The following is a 21,264-nucleotide window of genomic DNA, read 5'->3' as shown; positions in this document are numbered from 1 at the left end:
AACCTTCTAAATAGCTGTCTGTATAGTGTTCAGGATCACAGGTGGATTTGAACTGTGTCATAAAAAAAAACCTCACTACAAATTTTTGGCTTGTTTATTTGGGGGAATTTAGCTCAACCCTTCTTTCTTCATCACTACTTGGATATCTTGCAGCCACCTACTTAGTCAAGAAATGAAAAAAAAAGTTAAATCCTAACATTATCATTATGCAGTTTATAAATCATATTGAAAATATAAACTCACTATTCCACTGAGACCATTCATCTAAGATCCTAAAATATATTTCTAAGTTAATGTTAAACTGAGGCTTAAGATACTTGCTCAAAGTTGGGCCATTTTCCCATGGTATGTACAGCCTTTAATGTTTATAAAGTCATTTATTTAGTCTTTCACACATTACATCCAGACTGGAGTTTCCCATCCTTCCTCTCCTCCTGGTCCCACTCCACCTCCTGTCTCCCCCAGTCCATTCATCCTCCATTTCCCTTAAGGAAAGGGCAGATCTCCCAGGGATATCAACCAAAAGTGACATAGCAGACTGTAATAATCCTAGGCACCTCCCTTCATATTAAGGCTGAATGAGGCAACCCAGTATAGCCTTTAATATTTAGCATACTTTCCTCAATTGGTTGCTTTAAGTTGTTTTAAAATTGTGTTTGTATGTATGTGTATCTTAGTGTGTGTATGTGTATGTATGTGTATTTATGTATTAGCATGAACATGTTTGTGTGTGTGTGTGTCTATCAGTATGGGTGTGTATATGTGCATGTGTTTCTTAATGTGTGTATATGTATTAGTGTCTTAGGTTGGGTAAGTATATGTGTCTTAGTATGTGTGTGTATGAGTATGTATTGTGTCTAAGTGTGGGTATATGTATGTGGGTATGTGTACATGCATGAGTATGCATGTGTGCATTAGTGTGTGTGTGTGTGTGAATGTATGTGTATGAGTGTCTTAGTGTAGGTATGTATATGTATATCTTAGTATGGTTATGTGTATGAGTACATGTTTGTCTTAGTGTAGGTTTGGGAATGTGTATGAGCATCTTAGTGTGGGTATGTGTTTGTGTATATGCTTGCGTTAGTGTGTCTACATGTCTCTTCGTGTGGTTATGTGTATGTGAGTACAGGTGCCAGGGAAGGCAACCAACTATGGCGCATCCCCGTGCTGGAGGGAGGAAGTTATGAGCCACTTGACATTAATGCTGAGAACTTACTGTGTCTTCTTCAGGAGTGGTGCATGCTCTTAGAGGATGAGCCATCATTAGGACCTTCAACCATTTTTATACATATTTGCATATTACAAATAAAACTAGAGTCATTTAAACTTTGTTTATTTATATTATGACATTATAATAATAAGATTAAATCATTTTTCTTTCCCTTCCTTTCCAAAATCCTCCCATATACCTTTGCTTATTCCTTTTCAAATTCATGGCTTGTCCTTTCATTAATTGTTGTTATATGCACACATGCGCATACATTTATATCCTAAATATGTAAATACAACCCTTTCAGTCTACTTAATACTACCTGTATGCTTGTTTTCAGGGTTGAAATTTAATATTGTGAGACCCAGAGAATGAGGAATTTGCTACGAAAATATCTCCTAGAAATGTCAGAGACATTTGCATTTTATTGTCTAAACGTGACTTGGACAGCCGCAGTAGACACGCTGAAGTAGAGGAGGAAATCTCAAGATGCCTCAGCCCTGAACAAAGAACTGCAGGAAATGATGTCATGAGGAGAAATAGTCTTATCCAGGGAAGAGCACATCAATAGGTATCCAACACCAAATGGCAGCCTTGAAGTCTTCTAAAGTTCTCTCTTCCCAAATCTACTCAAGACAAATTCTTATAAAACTGATACACAACCTTCAAATCAATCATATATATGTGATTATCAAAATTATATTATAAAAATCTTGTGTTGCTCATGTCGAAATTAAATTATTAACATGATACTAAGAAGTAAGGCTTTTTAGTGGCAATAAGACTTTCCTCCGCCATCTTTCTCCCTCTGTGTTTTCTATATGATGCTATGATGAAACTTGTAAGAGTTCACCATAGGCTTATGTCATATTCCTGAATGTCTCAGAACTGTGGATAGTACGCTGTTCTTGAATCACCCACTCTAAGGTATCGTCAGAACAGTAAAGAACAAAGACAATATGAACAAGTGTGGTTATTTGTTTTAAGAACTACCCCATTATCCTGAAGCTCTCTTTGAGCTTTCTTTTCCATTAAGATGAATATTTTGTTTTGTCCAGTGTCAAAATTCCTGAATTATAACTACTAAATAATTTTTATGAAATGATTAAACCACAACTTTTGTGTTCCTTCTAGATAAAATTTAGTTCATTTTAGTGTTTCTTATCTTAAAAAAAAACACTAAAATGACTAGTCTTAAAATACGACTTCCTGGAGCACATTTGTAAAAATTTCTCTGGACAATATTTTTAGAGCAGAAATTGCTACATCATACATTATGGACAATTTTAGACTCCCTTGATTTTTGCAAAATTCTTCTCCCTACAATGATTGCACCATTCACATTACCATAGCAGTTTATGAAAGTTCTTCTCTTTAAATGATTGTCAGCAAGTAAGGTGATGCCTCTCTCTCTCTCTCTCTCTCTCTCTCTCTCTCTCTCTGTGTGTGTGTGTGTGTGTGTGTGTGTGTGAGTGTATGTGTATGTACACACACATACATATACACATACATACACACATATACATGTACTTTTATATTCTAGGTATGAATTTTGGTGGGTGTCTTGCAAAGATCTTTTACATATTTTATGTTTGTCTTTTAAAATAGATTGTCAAGCCAATTTTGCATTTTATTGTCAAATTTATCAGTTATTTCCTTTAAGAGTCATGCTCTTTTTGGTGTTATTTAGAATAAACATTCTCATGATGTTCATTACCTAAGTTCATTGTTCCCATTGAATAATTTTATGAATGACTCCAGTCTGGTGGTTCTGGTGTCCTCTCCCTCCCTCCTTTTTTCATCTTCAAGTTTAGGGGTTATAACAATAGTTAGCTGCTTGCTAACCATATAATTCTTTTGTCTTTACTAGTGGTTATTCTTTTTCCTTTCTTGTCAGTGTTTATTGTAATTTGTTATTTATTTATTTACTTATTCATTTATTTATATTATAAAGGAAAAAGCCAACATTTATTACCAGGAAAGCATAGGGGAAAACAATGACTGGGCAGAAGGGACATCTTCTGGAAGGATTTCTGGTTGTTTGGGAAGGCAAAGATGGCCTGAGGCACCTGCTCTGTGGCCTCTGCTGGTAAGGTCTAGCTGGAGTCAGAGGTTCCCTGAGCTGTAACATCGGACTATTCCTGGCCTCCAGTTCCCCTGTTCTTGACCGGCTGGTTCTCTTTGGGACTCTTAAGGTGACCACAGCTCATTCCTTCCTTTGAACTTTGAAGTGGATTAAGGTGCTATTTACAATGCCTGGTTGCTGTTTGTTTCCAATTTCTTTATTTCTAAATGAAAGGTTTTGCCCTTCGGGGCTTCTGTGGACAGTAGCCCATTCCACTCCTGCTTGTAATTTGACCTGCGTCACAGGCTCTCTGATCAGCAAGACCTGACTGCTGCTTGAACCCAATTCCCCTGTATGGGAATGGATGGTTGTGCTCCTTGGGGCGCGCATGGCCACAGCTCACTCTTCTTGCTGGTGAGCTATGGTTTGAGTCACAGAGACCCTCAGAAGAGTGGGAAGATCCCCCCAGCTGGAATGTCAGTGAATCCACTTTACAGTCTTCTACCTTTAATGGGTAACCTACATTATTCACCATATTCTGGACGAGAACTTTTATGAGGGATTATAGTTCAACTGCTGTATTGTAGATGAGGTTTTCTCTATGTACCACCTCCTATGTCTGCTTAGTAACTGGTGAAAGCCTTTCATTCTTCAAAGAACCGCCCTGCCCCTTGTATTCTGTGCTGAGGTTACCATATTGTACAGCATTCCTTGTGATGTTCTTCAAGGAGCTTTTAGGAATAGCCTATCATTTTCCTGGTCCTAGGCTGGTATTTGGTTGCAGGATGCCTCTCCTAGTTCCTCGGCTAGTCCTGCTCTGCTGGAAATTTGCCTGGAAGCAGAAAGCACTGGGCTGAACACTGAGGTATCTCTGCTGTCAGTCTGGATGGATGGCAGCAGGTGGAGGGGCTCTTTGGGTTTCCTGAACCTCTCGAGTTGAGTGTTCAAACAGAGGACTTTGTAGACTGGTAGATGACACAATTTCTATCCATGTCCCTCCTGGATCTTGGTGATGCAATTGTTCTAGGATTGTGGTAGCTTTGGAATAGTATTCAGTCTTGGAAACACAGGGTAGTCTCCCTCTGTGTTTCACAGTGAGCTGCATGATGCTTGACTCCAGCTTCATTTGAAAGCAAGGAAGGAAAGGTCCTCAGTGGTGTTCATAGAGGACAGCTTGCCTTCAGTGTAGGGTTCCTGGGTTCCAGCCTCTTCCCACGAGTGCGATTTGAAGTGCAAAGCAGGTCTTTGGCCCCAACACTGATTCCATTGTTGATGGTGTAGGTATATCACACTTTGGTGCCTTCTTTAAGGGCACCCCTGTGGGCGTAGACCCCCCCACCTGGCTCCACTTGTAGTTTGTAGACTTGAGGATGGGGTGGGCAGGGTGGGAGAATTCAGCCCTGTTCTTGCGATAACCGTCACTGCTTACTTGGAAATGTTCCTGAAGATGTGTCAGTTCCTTAGATGGGAGGAATCTGAAGGGGGTTCCTTATTGTTCTGCCGTATTAGTTGCCTCGTCTTCATTCTGTGGCCCTCATGGTGCTGGATCATCTGACAATATTCAGGCATGATGGAGGCTGACCTAATGGGCAGGGTGCCCCTGGAAAAGTTGTCAGTGGGCTGGCTAATGGCTGCTTGACATTTTTGAACATTACAGCCTGTAATGTCTTTCCAGTTCAGTCCATGTTGCCAGGACATGTTTTCAGTAGGAAGATATACCAGTATCCCTATTTCAGTGGACATAAGAGTTCACAGGCCCTCCTCCGGACTCAAGAATGTGTTTGGTTTGGTGTAGAGTTTGGGAGGTTTTCCAGTTCCTGGACCTTTGTCATACCTACCAATCTTGGTGTCACAAGTTGGTGGAGCAATGACTGGTCCTGGAAAAGCTGTGGTGGCCCTTTATCCAGGGATAGAGGTTGTATAAGGCCACTTGCATCCTAAAACTCACTGTTTTATAGCCTCCCAAGGAAGAGTTCCTGGAGACCTAGGCAATAGACACAACTGACTCAGAGAACACAGAGGATAGGCCGCAGAAAAGTTGGTTAAAGTTTTGCTGTATAAGAACCTCTAAGACCTTGAGGTAAACGAACAGCTGAAGAGGGAATGCTGATTCAGTTTTTCCTCAGAGTTCTAAAAGGGGCAGGGAGAGGAGTCCAGTAAAGGATGCTGGGTGGGGCTTTCCATAGGTCCTGATGCATTCTGGGTATCATGCACACTCTTTTAGCAGTTTCTACAACCTTTTACCATAGCAGTCTTTTTCCTTGTGTTGCTCTGCCCCTTCTTCACCACCTTCCAGTTAGAAACAGCACAAATGAGCTGGGGTCCCTTCTTCTTTAGGCAAACTGCCTGCTCTCTGTGCTCACAGATAACATGAAATCCATATTTTCCAGAGAGCTCTCTCTCATCCATCCTTAACTCATTCATACTGGATAAACACATTTGCTTTTGGTCTTGTTGGGAAAACTGTAGAAAGGGCTGTCTATTCCACACTTACCACGGATGTCCTCGGTCAGTGTTCCTCAGACAAGTTCCTACCCAAGGCTGAGCTCTGCAGCTGCCTCTGGGCTGTCAGGTGACATCTGCTTCCTCGGATCAGAGGAGAATCAATCCCTAATCTGAGACCCTTGGTCTCATCACCTACTTCACATCAGCTTGACACAAACAAAAGCAAGTGCCTGAGCTGAGGATAGATGACATTTCTCAGAGCTTGTTCTGTGTCCCCACCAACTCAGAAATGCAGTCTGTCCATAGAGCCCCAGTCCTCCTCAGTGGCCTCCCTGCCACCATGTACAGATGGTCTGACAGCTTCAGGCAAACAACTCACGCCACTCACTTCTATCTTGCCTGCATACTGATGTGCTGCTGCTCTTCCTGGAGATTTCCTCTCACCTGTCTGTAGCTAGACTTTAGCTACTTCGTAGGTTTTTCTTACTTCCACACTTCTCCATCCCCTTTCTTCCACCTGAACACTAGATAGGAGAGAAGAAAGGATAGACAGGAAAGGGTGACACTATTCTTAGACTATTTCCTGTTGATTACAGGGGAAGAGTTCCTTTGGGGCATGTTTGATCTTTACCATCAGCATATCCAATTTCTTCTTCTTTCTTCTTTGAAAAATCAACAACCCACCCCGCTGCTTAAGGACCTAGCATTTATAAAACCTCTGAAAAGTACCCAGAAATCCAAACCTCACACAAACACAGAAACTATCTGCTGCTGGCAGAATCATGCCCCTGCTCAAGCATGAGGCAAATCATAATCAGCTGCTGTGGACAGTGTGAAACAGCCCCATATCTCATACTTGAGATTAAAACAAAACGTATTCTTTCTTATATTTGTGGTTTAATGCCAATTTTTTTGCTACACCTGCCTTTGTCTTTCTAGGGAATGTAAGAGTAACAGTCATGAACAAGACTGCATACCATTGTCAACCAAAGCTTTCCTCACATTTGGGCAGTTCTTTTTGCTCCCAGGTAGTAGTAACCCTGTGTATTCCTTCAGAAACAGGATTAATATGAAGAAGAGTCCCACTCCACACACAATAGCAAACCTCATGTCCATTATTTTGGACATAGAGCTAGGACTCCTTCATGAATCAGTAACGCTATTCATTGGAAGGAGACAATTCTCCATCATCTGAATCACAGAGCAGCTCTCAGGCCACTGAGTTCTGGAGTGCAACATTTAGCTTGAGAAGAGGGCCCAGGTCACATCACACAGCTGAGGCCTCCTTATCACAAAGGGCTACTGGCAAGAGGAAGGGTGCCATGGCCCCTCCCCAGCCTCCAGCCCAGCAGACACACCTGCCTCCTGGCTATCCCTACTTCTTCCTTCCAAATCCTGCTGCTGAAGTAGTCAAAGACAGATCTCTGTCCATGTTTTGTTTCTCCTCTGTCTCCTGGAAGATGTCTGCTTGAGTCCATCAGGTTCTTGGTTTTTCACAAAGTGGGCTTCTCTGTGGAACATGAATTGTTCTTAGGGACTGTTGCTCTCAGGATGTCTTCTGACTCGACATTCATGTCTCTTCATTCAGAGATTATAGCTTATCTAGTTTTCCAGTAAATTATTTTTATTAATTACTTATTTACATTTCAAATATTGTCCCCATTCCTGGTTCCCCTTGTTGAACCTCCTACCCCATCCCACCTCCCCTTTGCCTCTAAGAGTGTTCCTTCCCTACCCACCCGCCCACTCCAACCTCACCCCTCTAGCATACCCCTTCTCTAGGGCATCAGTCCTCCACAGGACCAAGCATCCCCTCCCTGAGAACAGATAAGGCAGTCCTCTGCTACATATGTAGCGGGAGCCACAGACCTGCCCATGTATGTTCTTTGGTTGGTGATTCAGTCCCTGAAAGCTCTGAGTGGACTGGTTAGTTGATACTGTTGTTCCTCCTATGGAGTTCAAACCCCCTTCAGTTCCTTCAGTCCTTCCCCTAATTCCTCCACTGGAGTCCACAGGGTCAGTCCAGTGCTTGGCTCTGAATATCTGTATCTGTCTTAGGTGCTGGCAGAGCCTCTCAGAGGACAGCCATGCCAGGTTCCTGTCTACATGCACATCTTGACATCAGCAATAGTGTCACGGGTTGGTGTCTACACATGGGAGGGATCCTAGGGTAGGGCAGTCTCTGGAGGGTCTTTCCTTAGTCTCTGCTCCATTTTTCTGTCCCTACATTTTCTTTATACAGGGACAAATCTGGGTTAAGATATTTGAAATGGGAGGCTGGCCCTAAACCTCAACTGGGGGCCAGGTCTGTTTCCTGCAGATGGTCTCTTCAAGTTCTATTTCTTCCCTGTTGGGCATTTTGGCTAATGTCATCCCCACTTGATCCTGGGAGGCTCTTGCATCGCTGGTTTTTAGAACTTTCCAGTGGTTCCCCCATTTACCCACTCCACACTGCTGCATATTTCTTGCATATTTCTATTCATTTTCCTAGGCCTCTGGGTTTCTCGCCTGACTCCCCCATACCTGATCCTGATCCCCCCTTTTCCCTCCTCTAGTTGGTTATGCTTATTAACACCAGTGAGTTGACAAGTTTTCCAGGCATTAAACTCTTCAGGTAATACTTATAATTGACCACTTATTTCCTGTTCAGATACTCTCAACATAGCCATGGAAATGCTTTCCTATATATTCTAATAATTTGAGTTTGTTTATATGGTATAATATCAGAAACTAATTGCATTTTTCCAAGTGGGAAGTCATAAGCCAAACATGTATTGAATATCTTGGTCTTTTCCTATTGACTGACAAGTTACTCTACCGTATGCTAAGGTATCAAATGCTAAGCATATAGTCAATCTGTTTCTGAAGTATTCATTCAGCTCCAGAAGGGCTTATTTTCTTACAGTTTTGACAACTAAAAAGACCAAGATTAAGGTCTAGACAATTTAGTACCCATTGAAGGTTTCCCCATAAGAAATCAGATGTCTGACATCTTCTATCACTTTCCCTACTGCAGGCATGTGAAGAAAGAAAAATTCTAATAAGGTTACCATCATGAAAACCTTCATAAACTAATTTAACTCCACAATGACTCAAATCTGTGGCTGCCTCTGATGAATTGATGGAAAAAGCAAACACTGAGCTTGATTCATAAGTGGGTAGATTGAAAGTCCCAAAGTTCTTGTCTATAAATGCTATTATATTGGAGAATAATATTCTGACAAAAAACTTTTACATTTTGTACATTTACAATATACAAATTTTAAATCTCAGAATAGTGAGAAATAGCTTCCATTCCATGAGCCTGTTAAACAAGTGCTAGATTAACGAGGAAAGAATTTGACTTTCCTTTGCTGAGTTACTCAGTCCACCTATAACAATCATGTCTTTTCTATAATGGACATTAACATGGGGAACAAATTAGTTTATTCTTTGTGCTCACTCTTCTAGTCTGTCATTATACCACCACCACAAACATTATATGCTGAAGCTTCTTTTTTTCATTGGATAGTTTATATATTTACATTTCAAATGTTATCCCAGTTCCCAGTTCCCCCATTTCCCATTGCCCCCACCCTGCTTCTATGAGGATGCTTCCCCTTCCACCCATCTACCCCCAAATCACTACAATGCCCAGGACCAAGGGCTTCTCATCCTATTGATGCCAAACAATGCCATCATCTGCTACATATGAGGCTGGAGCCATGGGTCCCACCATGGATACTCTTTGATTGATGGTTTGTTCCTTGGGAGTTCTGGGATACTCTGGTTGGTTGAAATTGTTGTTTTTTCTATGGGGTTGCAAACTCCTTAAGCTCCTTCAGTCCTCTCTCTAACTCTGTCACTGGAGTCCCCGTGCTCATCTGATGTTTAGTTGCAAGCATCTTAATCTGTATCAGTAAAGCTCTGGCAGAGCCTCTCAGAAGAAATCTACATAAGGCTCCTGTCAACAAGTGATTCTTGTCATCAGCAATCGTGACTAGGTTTGGCAGCAGCATTTGGGATGGATCCCCAGGTGGGACAGTCTCTAGATGGGCTTTGCTTCAATCTCTGCTGCATCCTTTGTCCCTGTATTTTCTCCTTTGAGTATTTTGTTTCCCCTTCTAAGAAGGACTGATGCATCCAAATTTTGGCCTTCCTAATTCTTGAATTGTATTATCTTGTGTATTCCAAGCTTTTGGAATAATATCCACTTAGATATGAGTGCATACCATGTGTATTCTTTTGTGACTGGGTTACCTCACTCAGGATGATATTTTCTGGTTCCATTCATTTGTCTTAAGAATGCCATGAAGTCGTGGGGTTTTTTTTTTTTTATTTCTTTAAGAATGATGCTTATTTTTTCAATTTTTTTTAATTTTATTTTTCTTGGATATTTTAGGTATTTACATTATCCCCTTTCCCCCTCCTCCCATAACCATACCCTCTACCCCTACTTCTATGAGGATGATCCCATTCTCATCCAACTCCAACCTAAGAATTTCATGAAGTCATTGTTTTTAATAGCTGAGTTGTATTCTAAAGGATAAATATACCACATTTTCTGTATCCATTCCTCTTTTTAAGAACATCTGGGTTCTTCCCAACTTCTGACTATAAATAAGGCTGCTATGAACATAGTGGAGCATATGACTTTGCTATATGTTGGAATATCATTTGGGTATATGCCCAGGAGTGATATAGCTCGGTCATCAGGTAGCATGAAGTCCAATTTTCTGAAGACCACCAGACTGGTTTCCACACTAGTTGTGCCATTTTGCAATCTCACCAACAATGGAGGAGTGTTCCTCTTTCTCCACATCCTTACCAGCATCTGCTGTCACCTGAGTTTTTTACCTTAGCCATTCTGACTGGTGTGAGGTGAAATCTCAGGGTTGTTTTGATTTGCATGTCCCTGATGACTAAGGATGTTGAACATTTCTTCAGGTGCTTCTCAGCCATTCAATATTCCTCAGTTTGAATTCTTGTTTTGCTCTGCACCCCATTTTTAATAGGATTATATCTGGAGTCTAACTTCTTAAGTCCTTTAATATTATCCCTCTATCTTTACCTAATCTGTTGGTTGCTGTTTTGTCCTGCTGATAGTGTCCTTCACCTTACAGAAGTTTTGCAAATTTTTGATCTATTGCATTTGTCTATTGTTGATCTTAAAGCATAAGCATAAGGTGTTTTGTTCAGGAAATTTTCCCCTGTGCCTATGGGTTGGAGGCTCTTCCCCAGTTTCTCTTCTGTTAGTTTCAGTGTGTCTGGTTTTATGTGGAGGTCTTTGTTCCACATGAACTTGAGCTTTGTACAAGGAAATAAGAATGGATTGATTTAAATTCTTCTATATGCTGACTTATAGTCAAATGTGAACCAGCACCATTTGTTGAAAATGCTCTCTTTTTTCCATAGGATGGTTTTAGCTCCTTTGTCAAAGATCAAGTAACCATAAAAGTGTGCGTTAACTTCTGGGTCTTCAGTTATATTCCATTGATCTACCTTCCTGTTTCTGTATCAATACCGTGCAGTTTTATCATGATTGCTTTATAATACAGGTTGAGGTCAGAGATGGTGATTCCCCCAGAAGTTCTTGTTGAAGATAGCTTTTCCTATCCTTTGTTGTTGTTGTTGTTGTTATTTCAAATGAATTTGCAAATTGCTCTTTCTAACTCTATAGAGAATTGAGTTGGAATTTTGATGGATATTATAATGAATCTGTAGATTGCTTTAGGCAAGATGACCATTTTTACTATATTAATCCTGCCAATCCATGAGCATGGAAGATCTTTCCATCTTCTGAGATCTTCAACTTCCTTCTTCACAGACTTTACGTCCTTGTCATACAGATATTTCACTTCCTTGGTTAGAGTCACAACAAGTTATTTTATATTATTTGTGACTGCTGTGAAGGGTATCATTTTCCTTATTTCTTTCTCAGCCTGTTTATCCTTTGAGTAGAAGAAGGTTACTAATTTGTTTGAGTTAATTTTATATCTTGCCACTTTGCTGAAGTTGTTTATCAGGTTTAGTTCTCTGGTAAAATTTTTGGGGGTAACTTAAGTATACTATAATATCACCTGCAAATAGTGATATTTTGACTTCTTCCTTTCCAATTTGTATCCCTTTGACATCTTTTTGTTGTCTAATTGCTCTGGCTAGGAATTCATGTACTATATTGAATACAAAGGGAAAAAGTGGGCAGCCTTCTCTATTCCCTGATTTTAGTGGGTTTGTTTCAAGTTTCTCTCCATTTAGTCTGATATTGGCTACTGGTTTGCTGTATATTTCATTTACTATGTTTGGGTATGGGCCTTGATTCCTCATCTTTCCAAGACTTTTATCATGAAGGGGTGTTGAATTATGTCAAATGCTTTCTCAGCATCTAATGAGATGATCACATGGATTTTTCTTTGAGTTTGTTTATATAGTGGATTACATTGATAGATTTCTGTATATTGAATCATCCCTGCATTGCTGGGATGAAGCCTACTTGATCATGATGGATGATTGTTTTGATGTATTCTTGGATTCAGTTTGCAAGAATTTTATTGAATATTTTTGCATTGTTCGTCATAGGGGAAATTGGTCTGAAATTCTCTTTCTTTGTAGGGTCTTTGTGTGGTTTAGGTACAAGCATAATTGTGGCTCCAAAAAAATGAATTAGGTAGAATTCCTTCTGTTTCTATTTTGTGGAATAGTTTGAAGAGTATTGGTATTGAAGGTATTTGAAAGTCTGATAGAATTCTAGACTAAACCCTTCTGATCCTGGACTTTTTTTTGGTTGGGAGACTTTTAATGATTGCTTCTATTTCTTCAGGGGTTATGAGACTGTTGAATGGTTTACATGATCCTGATTTAACTTTGGTACCTGCTATCTGTCTAGAAAATTGTCTATTTCATCCAGATTTTCCAGTTTTGTTAAATATAGGTTTTTGTAGTAGGACCTGAAATTTTTCTGAATTTCCTCAGTTTCTGTTCTCATATCTCCTTTTTGACTCCTGATTTTGTTAATTTGGATTCTGTCTCTGTGCCCTCTGGCTACTCTAGATAAGGGTTTATCTGCCATGTTGATTTTATCAAAGACCAGCTCTTGGTTTTGGTGATTCTATGTATACTTCTTTTTCTTTCTATTTGGTTTATTTCAGCTCTCAGTTTGATTGTTTCCTGTAGTCTACTCCTCTCGGATATATTTGCTTCTTTTTTGTTCTAGAGTTTTCAAGTATAATGTTAACCTGTTATTATATGTTCTTTCCAGTTCCTTTTTGGAGGCACTCTGCTATAGTTTGCATCTTAGCACTGTTTTCATTGTGTACCTTCAGTTTGGGTAGGTTGTGCCTTCATTTTCATTAAATTCTCAAAAGTCTTTAATCTCTTTATTTCTTTCTTGACCATGCTATTACTGCGTAGAGCATTGTTCAACTTCCATGTGTATATGTGCTTTCTGTTGTTTTTGTTGTTATTGAAGACCAGCTTTAATTCATGGTGATCTGGTAGGATGCACCGGATTATTTCAATCTTCTGGTGTCTGTCTGTTGAGCCCTGTTTTGTGACCAATTATATGGAGTTTTGGAGAAGATACCCATGAGGTGCTTTTATTTTAGGATGAAATGATCTATAGACATCTGGTAAATCCATTTGGTTCACAACTTCTGTATTTTGCAATGTGTCTCTGTTGAGTTTCTCTTTCCATGATCTGTCTATTGATGAGAGTGGGTTGTTGAAATCTCCCACTATTATTGGGTGTGGTGAAACTTATGCTTTGAGCTTTATTAAAATTTCTTTTATTAATGTGAGTGCCATTGCATTTGAAACATAGATGCTCAGAAGTGAGCGTTCATCTTTAGGATGATGTCATTATGCAGGTGAAGGCAGGCACAAGAGAGAACGAGACTTGTCACTGGGCAAGAGATAAGAAGGAGCAGGAGAAAAGTTTTAGAGGAAGAAGAGACTGGGAGAGAAGCAGCTGAGAGAACATGCAGGCAGATGTTATGATTCCTCTCTGCATATTTACAGGTTGTTATGAATATGTATGGGGTGGATATGTACAGAACTTTGTATGTCTAAGTGAGCAAATTATATATTATCAATTGGATCAGAGGTTATTGTGTTGTGTGTTCTTTTATGTGGTGATTTAATTGAGTTCAAAAGAGTGTGTAGTGGTAGGACAGTAGGCCTGCTGTGGAATTGGGATATGTATGTCTGGCATGGTGGCAACCTGCCTTGAGAACTACCAATCCATGCCAGGCTCAGAGAGTAGCCATCAGCAGTTTGATATGGGATGGAGCTAAGTGGGTGAGACACTTTGCTGACTGAGATGAAAATATCAAACAGATGTCATGGGGCACTGTGGTGCCAGATCTAGTGCAGGGTAAAGGAAGCCCATCCCCCCCCTTCTTAATTATACCACAACATTCATCTTGGTAGATTTTTCATTTCATGGATATGAAGTGTCCTTCCTTAGCTTCTTTGAAAACTTTTGTTTGAAAGTAATTTTTATTTGATATTGGAATGGATACTCCAGCTTCTTTCTTGTGACCATTTGGTTGGAAAATTGTTTTCTAGCCTTTTACTCTGAGGTAATATCTGTCTTTGTCATAGAGGCGCTTTTTCTCTATGCAGCAAAATGCTGGGTCCTATTTATCTATTGAGTCTCTTAGTCTATGTCTTTTTATTGGGGAATTGAATCCATTGATGTTAAAAGATATTAAGGAATAGTAATTGTTTTTCCTGTTATTTTTGTTGTTAGAGGTAGAATTATGTTTCTGTTGTTATTTTATTTTGGGTTTGTTGAAAGATTACTTTTTTTCTTTTTCTAGGGTGTAGTTTCCCTCCTTGTGTTGGAATTTTTCATGTTATCCTTTTTATGGTGGGAAAGATAGTGTATAAATTTGGTTTTGTCATGAAATAGCTTTGTTTCTCCATCTACGACAATGGAGAGTTTTGCTGGATATAGTAGCCTGGGCTGGCATTTGTGTTCTCTTAGGGTCTGTATGACATCTACCCAGGATCTTCTAGCTTTCATAGAGTCTGGTGAGAAGTCTGCTGTAATTCTGATGTCTGCCTTTATATGTTACTTGACCTTTTCCCCCTTACTGCTTTTAATATTCTTTCTTTGTTTTGTCCATTTGATGTTCTGACGTTTATGTGACGGGGTTTCTTTTCTGGTCCAATCTATTTAAGTTCTGTAGGCTTCTTGTACGTTCATGGGCATCTCTTTCTTTAGGTTAGGGAAGTTTTCTTCTATAATTTTGTTGAAGATATTTATTGGCCTTTGATGTTGGGAGTCTTCGCTCTCTTCTCTACCTATAATCCTTAGGTTCTGTCTCCTATTTTGTCCTGGATTTCCTGGAAGTTTTAGGCTATGAGATTTTTGCGTTTTGCATTTTCATTAACTACTGTGTCAATGTTTTTATGGTATCTTCTGCCCCTGAGATTCTCTCTTCTATCTCTGGTATTCTGTCAGTGATGTTTGCATCTGTGACTCCTGATCTCTCTCCTACGTTTTCTTTCTCTAAGGTTGTCTCACTTTGTGATTTCTTTATTGTTCCTGTTTCCATTTTTAGATCCTGGATGGTTTTGTCCAGTTCCTTCACCTGTTTGGTTGTGTTTTCCTATAATTCTTTAAGGGATTTTGTGCTTCCTCTTTAAGGGCTTCTACTTTTTGATCCTAGTTTGCCTGTATTTCCTTAAGGGAGTTATTTATGTCCTTCTTAAAGTCCTCTATCATCATTATGAGATGTGATTTTAAATCCAAATCTTGTGTTTCTGGTGGGTTGGTGTATCCAGTACTTGCTATGGTGGGAGAACTGGGTTCTGATGATGCCAAGGAGCCTTGGTTTCTGTTGCTTTGGTTCTTGCACTTGTCGCTTGCCTTCTTGACATCTCTGGTGTTAGTTGGTCTTGTTGTCTTTGACTAGAGCTTGTTCTTCCTGTGAGTCTGTGATCCTGTGATCTTCGAAGTAAGAGCACTTCTTGGAGACCAGCTCTTTCCAAGCAAGGTCTGGGCACAGAGGAAGTGGTAAAGCCCCAGCTCTGGGTGCAGAAGGAGAACAGAAGGATCCTAACCAAGGCTGTTCTGTGGTTTCTGTGCCTTATGTGCTCCTGCTGGGTCCCTCTTTGGATAGTCACTAGAGCAAAACTGGGGTCCCACTTGTGGGCCTGTGGATTTAGTAGTGAGAGCACTCCTGGGAGACCAGCTCTCTCTGGGTAGGATCTGGGCATGGAGGGTCATGGGACAGCCCCAGCTCTGGGCACAGTTTGAGACCAATGGATTATAACTGAGCCCCTCAAAACCTTAAATCTTGGTGAGTCTGTGGTTCTCACATTAGTATATTCCATCTAGTTCCCTAGTGACAAGAGTCCCATAGTTCATATTCTCAGTCACTACCATTACCCAGAATAAATTAGATTATTTTTAAATGATACAGTTCCCTGCTAAAGATGGTAGGACTTCTGTCCCTGTACTTCGAGATTCGAGATGTGTTATATGATGTGTCTGTTGATGTTGGCCAGAAAAAAAAAATATATATATATATATATCCAAATACATGATAAGAAGTAATTTAATGAAGAAAGTGTTTATTTTGGTTCATAGTTTAAGAGTGCCTTGTGGGGAAGGCATGGTCTTAAGAGAGGTATGAGTTGTAGCAGTCACTGTCTAATCTGTGTTCATAAGGCTACTTCCAGATGAGATAAGAGAGGGAAATTTCTGGACACCAGCAGCTCTTAGCATTTTGAGAGGTGGATTTGTATACCTAAGTGGTGGCTCTTAAATAATTGTCTCATTCATCCAGCAGTCATGCAATACTCTGGCATAGAAGATGTTACGTGACTGAAGGGGCCCAACAGACTATCCCAGAGCTCATTTACAGTAAGACTAAAGGTTTTTTTCCCCAGAGGCATGAGCAGATGGGCCTTGAAGAACCATAAGTGTCATATCACAGCTAAACAAATCCACCAAAATCAATCCGTACTTCTAATGAAAGCAAACATTGACACCAAAGTGTGTATTTTACTTAGAATGTACACATGTGCATGCATTATTTTAAGGCTCTCCACTTCTTTACTTTTGCTGTTTGTGCTTGTTTCTCATGAAAGGAATCTTCTCTAAATCTAATCACTTTATGCATTGGAATGAAATTTTATGTCTGGTTCAACACGTGACAGAAAAACTAAGCACTCACATTATTTTAAAGCCTCACTCAGGTCTCATCCTATTCTGTTTTATAGGTTGAAGCTCAATAGCTTGGAATGAGCATAAAACTAGTATAGCATTATTTCCAAACCAATCTTAACTGATGTTGATGCTTTAAAGAATTCTTGATATTTGCATTACATAGCTTTAGGAGTGATCATGAGTATTTATTTGAATAGTATAACATGAAAACCATTTGTGCTGATGGCAACAAGGAAGCAGAAAAAAGGAAGATACATATACAGCCCTTTAGACAGAGATTGGAAATTTACATATACAGCTATTACAGACAGAGAAAAGTAATTTTCATAAAAAGGAAAAATTCTTTCAAAGCATGATGCATCCAAATGAAGAACACTGAATAAAATTTTGGAGAGTGTTATTTCACTTTGTAGAAACTAAACAATTCCTTACCCTCATGTTCAATTGTTGATGACACAGTATTTAGAATCATGTGCTCAGGAACAATATGATAAATATAAAAGTTTCCAAGTATGGTTACCTCTAGTGAGAGTGAAATGACTTGTTGCATTGGACCCAAAAGACCCTCAATCCTAATTACGCCACTGCCTTCTTCTGGCAAGAATCTCCGTCTTGCTTAAGATGCTGATTCTCTGAGGTTTCCATTAGTGACTCACTCCCACATTGCTTGCCCTACACTGGAAATAGAACAGGCAGGTAGCAGTATCATTGTGCCTCTGAAGCACAGCTATCCATTAATTTTTAATGTTTAAGGTTTACCTAGAACAAATGTCACTAAGTGGTAACAAGATACTATTAGGACAATGTAATAGGATCCTGAGAACTCTCTAAGACCACTGTGTGCTTTCCTGCTTTTACTTTTTGGCTTGTGTCCCCTTAATCCAGGGATGTCTTCCCCTCTCTCTGCTCTTTTTTTGTATTTAGGTCTCAGATCAAATATCAGTTCTGGGTAGATTTGGCAGTTCTCATTAATTAAAAGCATTCTCTCCCTCCATTTTGCTTACAATTATATTTTAATACTGATCAGGTTGTAACTGTTTCTCTCTAGTTCTGTGTTTGCTTTTTTTCTTCTATTCTGTGACACTTTAAATTCTATGAATAAATCCTTTTCATGCTTATTTCTTGTTTCTCAGAACAGTACTTGACATAGTATCATATACTCACTTATATCTATACCATATGCTACTCTTACCAGTGCCTTCCTCAGTACCTATGGAAAAACTGTTCTAGCCGTTTATGTCGGCATTTCCTAACTAATACTTCGGGTATTAGCTGCATGCAGTTTCTGCCTTCCAAAATGTACAAAGTAGAGAGATGAAGAAAGGTCAGCTTTACAGTGAGGAAAACTAGACGTCTGAAATTCATGAAAACTAGCAGCAACAGCAACAGTGGAGACACCCATAGCAGGGAGGTGGGTGACAATGGCAGACCAACTGTTGTAGAAAAGTTTAATCCCGATCCGGGGTTTTACCCCACCTTTGAACATTTAGTTCCCAGATAGAAGACACACAACTTTATTATTTATGATAAGCCCTAAACAGCACAAAAGCTGGGCATATATGTACCCTCTGTGCTATTAGAATCTACTTTCCTATCTCTTATCCTGAGCTATTACCTACTATGTTTCATTTGGGTGGCTCTTAATTCCAATTGGTGAGACCTCAGAGCCATTTTTCCTGGACTCATAATCCATGGCATCTTCTCTCCTCAACCTGTGCTCTCTCCCTTGTGGTTTCCTCCTACATCTTCCTCCCTGCTGGGAACACCAAACACTGCCCATCTCAATTCTGCCCAGGTACAGACTGTAGGAATCTTTATTTACCAATTAGAAATACTTTGGGGCAAGGTTACTTGGGTCTATGTGCAAACTCTCTTGTACCTGGAGCAACCAGGTCTTGAGGGTCCATACTTAGAAATTCAATACTTAGCAAAAGACCAAACCCCAATAATTACCACTTTTACTCCAGTAAAAGGTTCCTTTTCTCTCAGATATAAATTAAATACAATTATAACAATTATGAAAATTATAATGTATAGTATTCATTTAAAACATCAAGTCTATTATATTCATAAATTTAGATAAAGTGTTTTATCATATGTCCTATTTTGATGAGTTAGAATTTTGTGTTTAAATTATTTTTTATCTTAACTTGTATTTCCATTCTACGAACATCTTCTTAAATCTTCAACAACTTAAGTCTAATTGTGAGATGATAAGGAGCTAGTCTTCAACCCTGTCAGCTATCTAAGAAGGAATATGTATTGAGTATGAAAGAAGTGCATTTAAAACTTTGAATGTCACCAAAAATAAAATCTACGAAACTATCACAGTCTAGTGAAACCCAAGGAGTCATGATGACAAAGGGAACCATATCTCCAGTGAAATCCTAGAAAAGAAAAGGTATTCCTAGGTTTAGAAAACCAACAAATTTAGTAAATTGGGGACTTTAATTAATTTTTAAAGCCTATAAATTGGGCCTATGAGATGGTTTATTGCTTTTAAAATATCTATATAACCTAAATAATCTATAAAATCAAAGCAATTATTGTCAAAATACCTATTCTATTCTTCATAAGATAAAATAATAATACTAAAATTTGTACAGAACCACAGAAGACCACAAAAAATCAAAACAATTAAGGAGAGGGCTGAAGATGAAGCTGGAGGCATCAAATGAATTTTGAGCAGAGATATTGGGAACACACAAGAAATGCAGAGGTGTTTTCCTAGTAGGTAGTGTGGAGGAACCTGGAGATACATGTGCAGGACAAAGAAGAACTCATCTCTCAGTGTATAAAAGACGAATTGTACTAAAGACCTAAATGTAAGACCCTATGGATAAAACAAAGGGAAATGTTCCTTAACATTGACTTAGATCCCAGAAACAGGCAAGTGCCACCACTCCAAACTGGAACTCTTTTGCATAACTCCCATGCAGAGCAAAGGAACGTATCTCCAAAGCGACCACTGGCAAAACGGGAGAGAATATTAACGAAGCCTGACAAAGAGTTACATCTAAATGCATGAGGAATGCAGCTCTACATAAACAAACCTAAGTCATTTTCCTTTAAAATAACACAATAGCTGAAGAGATTTCTCTAAAGAGAACATGGGAGTAGCTAAGAGGATTATACACAGTGTTTAGCATCACTGATCATCAAGGAATACCAGACAACAATGAGATCATCACTTTATCCCAGAAAGATGGGCTGTCATTTTAAAGGCAATAAATAAATAAAGGAATAATTTTATGGGGTATAAATAAATAAAAGAATAATTTTACATTATATACGGATATAAATTAAAAACCATTGTGGAAAACACAATGGAGTTTTCTTAAAAAGTTAAACGTACATTGTAATCCTGTACCTCACCAATGAGCATGTGGCAGACAGGTCTCAATTATCCTGTCTGTACAGTGGGACAGCAATCAGGATATAAAATGAATGGATAAATAAGTAAGGAAAGTATATCATGTGCACACAATGGGTTGCTATGCCATGTCAAGAACAAATCGAATCCTGTCATGTGAAGCAACATGGATAAGTTTGGAAGATGTTAAGCTAAATAGAGGAGGCACAGACATAAAAGTACTTAGGGAATCTAAAGAAGGAGATCTCTCAGAAGCAGAGAACTTAATAGTGGTTACCAAGAGGAGACAGATACACAAAATTACATTCTACTGCATAGTAAGGCATCTATAGTTAACATCACAAGGTAGCTGAAAGATGATAAATATACACGGTAATGGCAATTATAAGCATATTTTATTATATAATGTATAAATGTATCAGAATGTCACAGTCTGTAAACATGCATGAATGTATACGAATTAAAACTAAATAAACTAAAAATAATTGAGATTCTAATCAATCAGTGAAATAAAAATATACATTTATATACTATAACAGTCAAGTAAAATCCTTGATTTCTTTCTATAGCTAGCTATGAGTGACCTGGAATTTGTTATTTGGGTCACACTGGCTATGCATTTGTAGTAACTCTCTGGCTTCTGGTGAAATGTGTGTCACCACACTTGACTTTTAACCCTTAAAGTTTCCTGTGTACAATGTAGACTTTGTTCCAATCCATCCATACAGACTTTAGAACTCAGAATTCCTAATTTACACTATAAGTCCACACAATACCACTCTAATAACATCACCACACCATGACAGGAATATGGATGAACACGTATTTGTCTTTCCATAATGTGAGAATTTGCTGAGTAATAAATCCATAAGGTGCAGTGTTTTCAACAGTAATTTGCTGGGCAATCCTGCATTTGCTGGGACTCTAAGGCAATTGCAGGGTCTTTTACTCTAGGCATATGTATTCCAAAGACATAGATTTAGGTTGTAGATGTTGATGTAGATATAGATATA

General features: G+C 39.1%; 1 pseudogene; it reads right to left on the bottom strand.

Moving 5' to 3' along the window:
• Positions 1-4,764: 4,764 nt before the first annotated feature.
• Positions 4,765-6,908, bottom strand: LOC134487099 (uncharacterized; annotated as a pseudogene).
• Between the last annotated feature and the right edge of the window lie 14,356 nt (positions 6,909-21,264).

This window comes from Rattus norvegicus, chromosome 5 (genome assembly GCF_021556685.1).
Source record: "Rattus norvegicus strain SHRSP/BbbUtx chromosome 5, alternate assembly SHRSP_T2T, whole genome shotgun sequence".
Classification (NCBI taxonomy): domain Eukaryota; kingdom Metazoa; phylum Chordata; class Mammalia; order Rodentia; family Muridae; genus Rattus; species Rattus norvegicus.
Note: the sequence above shows the minus strand (reverse complement) of the source record. Positions and strands in the feature narration are given on the sequence as shown.